This window comes from Epinephelus moara, chromosome 16 (assembly GCF_006386435.1).
Source record: "Epinephelus moara isolate mb chromosome 16, YSFRI_EMoa_1.0, whole genome shotgun sequence".
Lineage (NCBI taxonomy): Eukaryota > Metazoa > Chordata > Actinopteri > Perciformes > Serranidae > Epinephelus > Epinephelus moara.
In genome coordinates, this window is record NC_065521.1 from 12,241,320 (window position 1) to 12,251,699 (window position 10,380).

Genomic DNA, 10,380 nt, shown 5'->3' on the forward strand with positions numbered 1-10,380 from the left:
TTCAAATTAAAGCTACCAATTTTCAAATCCTTAGACTGCTTTCCTGCTCATTTTCTCTGGTTTCTGTGATATTGTTTTGTTTATCAGTCAGTATCAGCTTTGAAGTGTACCATCATAAAAAATGTTTCACTTGTTCAGTTTACCCAGAAAATACACATTGCTAATGTCATCTTGCAAATGTCACATTTTCTGTAGTTAAAAAAGAAAAAGGTTGTGATGTCACATCACATACTTCAAAATTAAATAAGACGCATTTACAGCCATGCTGGCAGCTCTTAGGGGCTTTACTTTGGCACAGTGGTGCCTTGAGCTAAATGCTAACATCAGCATGCTAACATGTGCAAAGTGAGGGTGTTAAAGATATGCTTTGCAGTGTTTCCCTAAAATTAATTTATAGAGTCTGCCTGTATTATCTTACTTTCTTCTTATTGTCTGTGTGTTTGGGATGTTTATTGGCGTGTAGCCCCACAGAGCTCAGGTGAGGTTGAGTCTTCATAAAAAGGTAGTAACCAGGTGCCAGATCATAAGCGGCAGGCACATCTGAGTTTGGTGTGTTAGCATGCTAACATTTTCACATGAGCACTAAACACAAAACACAACACAGTTTTGCAGGTATTTGGTCATAAACCTAAGTTCAATTCAATTAAATTTATTTGTCACATGAACTTATATAATATACAATTTCAGATAAATGTAACCCTGTCAGTTCATTGAATTCGTGCATTAAAATGACTGCAATAATGAACATAAAATTGGGCAGTCCGAAGCAGGGTCTTCATTTAGGATCCTTGCAGCTTGAAGGTAGAAGCTCCTCCGTAACATTTCAGTGCTGGCCTGGTGTAACCAGTACCTTCTTCCTGACCAGGGAGGAAAGGCATGGTGAATAGTGTTTAATGATTCTCCTGGCCTTATTCTTACAGCATCTGGTGTAAACATCCTTTATGCAGGGTGAAGCAACACCTATAGTATGTTCAGCTGAACAAACCACTCTTTGCAAGGTCTTGCGGTCCTTTTCAGTGCTGTTTCTGTACCAGGCTCTGATGTTCCCTGTCAGGACACTCAGTATTTAAGGGGAAACATGGAATTTCCTCAGGTAAAACTGTCTCGACCTTGCGTTTCTCACCACTGAGTCAGTATGCAGCGCCCAGGACTGGCTCTCAGTGATGTGGACGCCAAGGTTCTAATAGCTATCCACCCCCTCCATCAAGGAGCTATTGTTATTAAGGGGGGTATAATTCCTTTGCTACCTCTCCCGGAAGTCCACTATCATCTCCTTAGTTTTACTGACGTTCAGGACTAGGTTGTTGTCCTGACACCAGTGGGTCAGATTCTCTATTTCCTTCAGGTAGGCCTTTTTATTGTTATCTGGCCCACCACAGGTTTGATACCAGCAAACTTAATGATGGTGTTGGGGTCGGAAATGGCTACACAGTCGAGTGTGTACAGGGAGTACAGCAGGGGACTCAAACACAGCCTTGGGGTGCTCCAGTGTTAAGGATCAGGTTGGAAGAGGTGTGTCCACCCACTTTCACCATCTGTCCGTCAGGAAGTTGAGGATCTGCATGCACAGTGATGTGTTTAATCAGCTTCCTGAGTTTTGTGACAAGCCTGGAGGGAACTATGGCATTAAATGCTGAGCTGTTGTCAATGAAAAGCAATCTTTTATGGCTCCCTTTCTTTTCCAGGTAAAACAGGGTGGAGAGGCGGTTGTGTGTATTTTGTAGATGGATTGGGATGGTAGGCAAACTGTAGTGGGTCCAGGCTGCTGGGTAGTGAGGGGCGAATGCAATCCTCCACCAGCTGTTCAAGCACTTCGAGCGCTTCAGGTGAATGACGCTGGGCTGTAGTTTTTTAGACAGTAGCTACTGAAAGTAAAATTGAAACTTGATGGTGGTAGATGAAATAACAGGGGATGTGAATGTCTGTACCAAATGTCATGGCAATCCATTCAGTAGTTGCTAGGATGTTTCAGTGCAGACCAAAGCGATGAACCAACTGACAGACTGACATTTCCATCCCTAAAGCTAAGCTGCTAGCTTGGCTAATAAAAAGAAACTGGAGGAAATTGTTACAAGTTGTGTGATGCTTTGATAGTTTTGGGTATACATTAGGCTGCTGCCTCACAGCCAACATTGCTACTGTTTTCAACCACAGATACTTTTGCAACATTTCCAAGCCAAGAAGAAGACAACCTCTTTAACCCAACCAGCAGTCTCCACATCTGACATCACCCATTGATCTGCCTTGGGCTAAAACTCATCTTCCTTCTTGGGCTTCAGCTGTGTCACACAACCTGCCAGTGTGTGTATGTGTGTGTGTGTGTGTGTGTGTGTGTGTGTGTGCTTAGTCTTACAATGGATTACTCATTGAAAAACAGACAGGCAGACAGGCAGAGCTCAAGCCAGACAAGTTCAAACACAACACCCCCCGTCTTCCCCCATACCATATCACTAACAGACAATGTCAGGTTTCTTCTCCTATCTGTCACCTTGACACTCGACAGGAGGGGAGCTGAGTGAAACCAAGACAGAGTGGACTGTGTGACCCGTGGGGCACTTTAGAGGGTGTGTTATGTGTGCGTACGGTGAAAAGAAAAGAGCAGGAAGTGGGAAAGAGATAACAGGGAAAGCCTAAAACATTTGAGCGTGTGTAGAACGTGCCTGGAAGTGAAAGGCACAGACTTAAGTGGGGGGGTGGAGGCAGCGGATGTGGATGACAGGTGATTGTGTTAACAGGCAGGATGGGTCGGACAAGGTTGTCATCTTCCTGTCATTAGAAGATGATGGGGTGTTCATCACACCTGGTGAAGTGTTGGAGAGAACATTCTGCACCAAATTTGAACCTCTCCGTCTGCAGCACAGGTATCAAGATTTGACCAAGTGGACAGATTGTGAATTTTGAACTATATATGAGCCTTTGTGTACACTCTTTTTTTACTTGTACACTCCTTTAGAGCAAGCAGATACAAGAGAGGAGGTGGTTTTCCTTACTGATATCTTTGATAGGTTGCCAGGTCCTCCCCCAACTCAACCTGCCCTGACATATTCCACTGCAGATGCTCTTGTAATTACAACACATCCCTGTTTCTTTAAACCTTCAAACATACCACAAAAGTGACTTCAGCTACCTTTTGTGTGTGTGCATTTATACTGCATATGCGTATGCATGCATGTGCACCTCTGTCAGTGTACGTGTGAGGACTTGTGTGTGTGCTTGTGTGTTTGTATAGTATACAGGAGTGTTACTAAGGGTGGGAGGCAGCTGGGACTGTTGAGGAGAGAGTGTTGTGGGATGAGGAGGCCAAGGAATCACAAAGGGAGGAGAGAATGGAGAATCCAGCTGTTGTCCACCGTGGCCAAACACTTTTGGAGGACCAGCGGAAAGGAAGATGGTGAAAAAGAAAAATGATACTGATACGCCCGCTATATTAAAAACAGCTCAGGAGGGGATGATTAGAGGAAGAACGGAAACAAAATAAGGGATGAGTAGAAGCAGAGAGCATGTGGCAGGAAAGAGAGGAAAGGATTTATTAGAGTCCTCGTGATGTGAATACAGACACAAACACACTTCAGCACAGTACTGAATTGTGGTTGTCTGTGTGTGTGAGAAACGCCTGTTACATCCAGCCAACTGTAGCCTACCATCCTCCTTCCCACTGCATGAGTGTAGCCAGAGCTCAGAGATCTCTGACATCAATGAGTCACCGCCACTGACCTTTCTCATGTGGTTTCTGAATAAGTGGGACTTTCTCATATTATAGCGAGCATTAGAGGTCCTTTGAGTGGTCTGAGCTTTTTGGTGGAAGTGCTTCATTTCATACAGTACAAGAGAGCACTTGGGGGCACACTGAGGCTGTGAATGGAATTTCCTTTTTATATTGCTGAACTATAGTCAACAAAGCAGGATTCTTATTTCTCAGTTGCTCTATTTAGACATTTTGGAAACAACCAGAGCCTTTCCAGAGGACCTCGGGCTCATTAGGGGTAAAGTTTCTCACATGCTGCTGGAGTCAGACCCTACTGTGCTGTAAAAATTACCCATAAAATGCTCTTTCAGTCAGCTTCCTTATAAATCACGAGACTCTACACTCCTTGCCCATACCACTTAGCCCTTACCCCTCCGTTTTTTGCGTTCACATCTAGGGGTAGGGTGTCCCGGTTCTTGCTGGGATGGAGGAGTAGGGGGAAATCTAAGTGCTTCATGGCCCTCCACATGGAAGCTTTTCAAAGGCACACTCCAAACCTAGTGTTATGAGAAATTGTGGTAACATGGCTGCACAAGCACCAAAAAAATACCTTAAAATGTGTTTTCTTTGTTATTAAACATTTAAAAATTACAATAACCATTATGGTATCTTAGTTAAATGTCAACTGAGTGTATCACGGTCCTTTTCTTTATAACAAGTATTCCAAAAAAATTGCTCTTGTATGCTGTTGTCTCAGTAGCTAACTACTTAGCTAGCTAACGTTACATTGTTATTGCTGATTTGTGCATGACAGTCAAGCATTTGGAGATATTTCCATATGGTCCCAACCCCCTTTGATGGCAAATGACACCTTAAATTCAATTAAAGTCCAGCAGCAAAGGTTTGTGGTTAACACAAGCTTAAGAGACTTTGTTTTTGTTGATTTGTGACTATCGTGTAGTTTGTTTATGGCTTAACATAAGTTTTTACTTCTGCCAATTGCATTTAGACTTCAAAAATCAAAGAAGTGCTACTTATTTGAGAAGATTATCTTGCTGAACAAAAACATATAAGTATCATAAATGTTTGTTTGCCAAAGAGCTTATTTTCTGCAGGATCCAGAATCCAGTGGAAAAATCCCATAGGCTTTTTGACAATGGAACCAGGGTGACGCTAACTTCCACATCAGCCTACAGAAAAACATCACCCCTGGAGCACTCTATATCAGCGGAGACTGGCAGGACAGGAGCACGGATGGCTAACGTTAGCCCACAGAGCATTGTTTTTTTTTATTTGATGACTTTTCTGATTGATTAACAGCAGTAAAATTTAAGTTGTGAGCAAATTGCAAGTGTTTATGCTTTTCTATCTCCATCAGATAAATGGCAAATTTTGTGATAACAGAGTGCTGCTGGGATGACAATTTTTTGTAGGGCGACACAGAAGTTAGCATCACCCAGGTTCCCTTTTCAATAAACCAATGGGATATCTCTATTTGATTTTGGATTATTGCAGAAAATGAGCTCTGTGGCAAACAAAATGATACTTACATGTTTTGTTCAGCAAAATAATCTTTACAAATGAACATCACTTTTATGACTTTTTGAAGGGTAAATGGAATTGCCAGAAGTAAAAGCTAATGTTAGGCTATAAAAAAAACTACCTTACAGTCGCATGACTTTAGTGTCACTACTACAATGAGGCTGTAAAGCTATGTTCGGTGTGATGACGTTCTGTAGTCTCATTTAGCCTCTTGTTAGCAAACACCTTTTGTAAGACACATAAAAACTGACAAGTGGGGTATTTACTTATGTATTTTACGTAATAAAACAAAACATAAAAGCCTCTTGAGCTTGTGCTAACCACAGACCTTACATTTTTTACTTCAGGCAGATGCCTGAAGTAAAAAATGCATTAAAAAAACCCATTGACTTTGCGACGAGGGAACTGGGAGTACTAAATGTTAACTCATTTCTGGGTTTTAGGGACTCATTCCTGCAGTACTCTATACCATTATTGCCATCATGTCTGTTTGTGTAAATGCCATGCTGATGACTTATTAGGCTCTTATAGGGTTGTCACATTTCACTGGGGACGATTTTAACCACTACCCTTTGTCACTCTGAAGGGCAAAGGGGCACTGTTAAGGCCTTTGCCTTAGGATGTAGATGTCATCAAATCTTTGAGTCTGGCATCTTTTCAACTTTTGTATCCAACTGGCTCCGATAAGTTTGTTTTTATACTGAGCCAAAAAGATGAGTACATTTGTCCTCTACCTATAAATGTAGCCCTCCAGCCGCCCCTCGGTACAATAGGACCATTGTCTGCACAGACCTCTCACGAGGAGCTGAGCCAGCTATAGAGCAAGCCTCCATCAACCCAACTTGGCACAACCAGAGGCAGCCTGTGACATTTTACTGTGGAAACTTGCAGTGGGTGTTGGCCTCACCAGTGTGGAGACTCTCTGACTGTCGATTATTGCAAAACAGATGTTCTAACTAGCGAGATGGATCTAGCTGTATATACCTAGTTTTACTCCAAGACAGTGAACAGACATGGGTGCTTCTGTCTAAACTTAAATACACACTCTGATTTCTTTCGTGAAAATGTAGTCCTGCCTTGAACCCAAGGGTTGCTTGTGTTTAATGTAACTTATCATATTTGTTTAGGGGAAGCAAAGATTGAGCATTTCCCAGGATGCAACTAGGTCTTGAGTTCTCCGAACACGAGGAGATATCAACATTTATATTTTGATTTTTTTGTCTCACTTTCCTCGGGCAAAATAAAATGTTCTAAAAGTTAAAAGGAAATCCCTTTGTAGACACTGCTTAAAAAACAAGACATACTGTGGACATACAGGACGCTGATCGGTGAAGGCAGGAAAGTACCACTGACGCAGGAGCGGAGGTGTCAGCATTGTTCAGGAAGGCAGTGGGCACTTGGCGCATTTCTGGTCTCCCGCACATCCCGGTGATGGGAAGTCCCTCCAACTTGTCTATCTGTATTTTTAGTTTAATGACGTTTGTTTATGTATCGTGTGAAAGAGCGTTCTTGGCTCTGCGTTTCAGCTGCTTGCCTGAAAGGTGCAAATGTAAATTCTGCTAAATATTTTGTCTGGGTTTCACTCTGATCCAGCAACCCTTGGACTTAACTCTTTTTCCCATCACTCTCATACCTGCATCACTCTTGTTCCTCTCCCAACTCTCTCTCTCTCTCCTCAATCAGTGTTTCGTCTAGCCCAGAGGTGTCGAACTCATTTCAGTTCATGGGCTACATACAGCCCAGTTTGATCTCAAGTGGGCCAGACCAGTAATACCATTCCATGATAACACCCCCCCCCCCTTCCTGTAGTGCAAAAAAGTACTGAAAATGTTCATCCATTTGCAAAACAGATGATGAGCAGCCTGAGATGTCTTAAGAAAAATAAGTGCAATTTCAAAAATACGTCTCAGTTTTTCCACATTTAGTCAGTCAGCTACTCACTGTCAACACATCTGCATTTTTCCATACATTTCCATTCCTGTGTAGAAGAGCTGGCATTACCACATCAAACTTAAGTGAAAAATATTGAGGAAGCAGGTTCAGTTATCCCCTGCCTTACAAACCAGTTACGAATAAAAGGTTTTGGCAGTGCCTTAGCAATGGGGTTCCACCAATATTGTTTTAAAGGGGGTTTTTTTGTATATATTTTTTATTGGTTAAAACGAAAGATCAACATAAAAGAACAGTCAGAGCAAATACATGAACAAAAATCTAAATGATCACAAATATATAGCATGTTTTAAAATAGACACAAATAATAGTAAAAACAAACAAACAAATAAAGTAAAATAAAGAAAATAAATAAATAAAAAGACATCACTTCACAATAAATCATCACATTATGGGTGTTCAAAAGATAATCAAACTCCCCCATAGAAATGGTACATTCTTGGGGATGGGCCACTTCAGTGCACCTAATCAAGCCACCTGTTATCCCCCTATATATCTAATCTTCTCCCACACAGCCAGTCTTTGTCCCTCAGTATGGTGTGCGTACATGCTCAAGTAAGTACTGTCATGACTTTGTGTTCGTTGAGGTGATGTTACTTTAGGTTTGTACACACTGTGGGAGATGCTGTTGGGTTGTTGATCACATATGTTAGGAGGTTGGTCCACTAGGCGCTCTATTAAATGCTAATTATGGTTGACTGTCACATATGATGCACTTATGGTGGTGCTAAAGAGCCCTCTGCTTAAATCAAATATAATTTACCATTATGAATTTCCTTTGCACAGTCACCAGCCTGAGTTTGTAACTAATTATTTCTGTTTCATTTCTTTATAAGAAACCACACCGAATTAACTGTTTGTTCATTCTACAATAAAATAATTGAACATAATCTGAACTCCTGAACTCTGATTCTAACAGATAATTTATGGTGGCTCAATCTCCCTGCACTGGCAACAGTATCTCAGGATAGCCGAAGTCAGCCAATGCTTTTTACAATGGGATATATGACCGTCAATAGTGTGGCAGGACGGTAAAACTGGGAGAATAAACAAAAGGGTTCACAGGTGATCCGGTTGAAATAGGCTAAAAATGGAGACCAGGTTGTCTGAAAACATTCAGGTTTTCCACGGGAGCTAAATTTAAGTTTTTCTAATTTAAGGCAGCCCAGTAAGTCTCTGATCCACTGAGTGTGAGAAGGCAAACAGGTAAGTTTCCAGTTGAGCAATATGACACGTCTAGCCAACAGAGTGGCATAGGCTACTGAGTCAGACTGAGAATATGTTAAAGGGCTGCCCACTGGTGCAATCCCGAAAATAGCTGTGAGGGGCCAAGGTTCAAAATCAAATTTAAAGACCTCAGAAAAACATTTAAAAATAAATCCCCAAAAATCTGAAACTTTAGGACATGTCCAGAATTGATGTATTAGAGTGGCTGGTTCCAGTTTGCAACGAGGACAGATAGGATCAGTATTAGGAAATATCTTACCAAGTTTAGCCCTGGACCAGTGAGTGCGGTGGACTACCTTAAACCGAATGAGAAAATGTCTCGCACTAAAGGAGGAAGAGTGAATCCTATTTAAAATAGAGGTCCATATCTCCTCATCAAATTCTTCCCCCAGGTCCTTTTCCCACTGTGCCTTAAAGGGAGATGGTGGGATCAGGAGGTTGGCAATTATTCTATAAATACAAGAAATTACACCCTAATGAACTTTATTTAAACTCAGAATATCCTCTAGTGGAGTTCCTGTGGGCCTATTGGGGAATCGAACTGTGTTTTTGTTGACAAAATCCCTCACTTGCAAATAGTGGAAAAACTGAGACGTGGGTAACTGGAATCTTTCTTTCAGCTGTGCGAACGAGGCGAAGGTACCATCAATATATAACTGCGATAAGGATGTCAATCCCAAAGAGTGCCAAACTCTAAAGGCTCCATCATTTAATGAAGGGGAAAACATAGAATTTTGAAATATCTGACCTGAAATGGAAAGATGTTTCAAATTAAAAGTTAATCAAAATTGTTTCCAGATCCTACATGAATGTTTTACCACTGGATTATTGCCACATTTTTTTAAAGAAAAAGGGAGAGTGCAACATAGTAAAGAGGAGAGAGCAGCAGGTTTGCATGATTCTGACTCTAACTGAACCCAAACAGGAGTTATGTGCTCTTGGTCTGGTGCCATCCAATATAAAAGACTTCTGAAATTTGCTGCCCAGTAGTATGATTGGAAATTAGGCAATGCAAGGCTCCCCAGGTCCTTGGACTTTTGCAAATGTTTCTTACCGATGCGCGGTGTTTTGCCATTCCAAATAAAAGACAAAAAAGTTTGTTCAATCGAAGTAAAAAAAGACGAAGGTATGAAAACAGGTAAAAATTGAAAAAAATACAAGAACTTCGGAAGCACATTCATTTTAATAATATTTACCCGGCCAATGAGTGAGAGAGGTAGCGACTTCCAATGTATAAAAGATTGCTTAAGACTATCAACTAGGACAGCAATATTTGCCTTAAATAAGTCTGAGTAATTTCGTCAACTAGGACAGCAATATTTGCCTTAAATAAGTCTGAGTAATTTCGTGTTACTTTTACTCCTAGGTATGTAAATTGATCACGGACCACTCTGAATTGAAAATGTGAAAATTAAGTTTTCAAAGCAGGATTGTTTACTGGGTACAGTTCGCTTTTCCCCACATTCAACTTATACCCTGATATTTTGCCGAATGCTTTCATAACTGTTAAGGCCTTGGGTAGGGAGTCGCTTGGATTGGAAATAAACAAAAGTAAATCATCAGCGTATAAGGCAAGTTTAAGCTTCAGAGTCCCACCCTGGATATCATTGTTAGCTCGTAAAGCTATGGCAAGAGGCTCAACTGTCAGAGCAAACAACAAGGGGGACAATGGGCACCCCTGTCTCGTGCCACGTTGAAGAGGGAAATATTCGGATGATATGATGTTTGAGCGCACTGAGGCCATAGGGGACAGATATAAGATCTTGATCCATGTTACAAATTTAGGGCCGAATCCAAATCTTTGAAGGGCGGTTGTCAAATAGTCCCACTCAAGGCGGTCGAACGCCTTCTCGGCGTCAAAAGATACTACTACTTCAGGATCCTTTGAGGTTGGGGAATACAGTATATTGAGGAGTTGTCTAATGTTAAAAAATGAATGTCTATTTCNTTAAATATTGGTGTTTGTTATTGTTTAT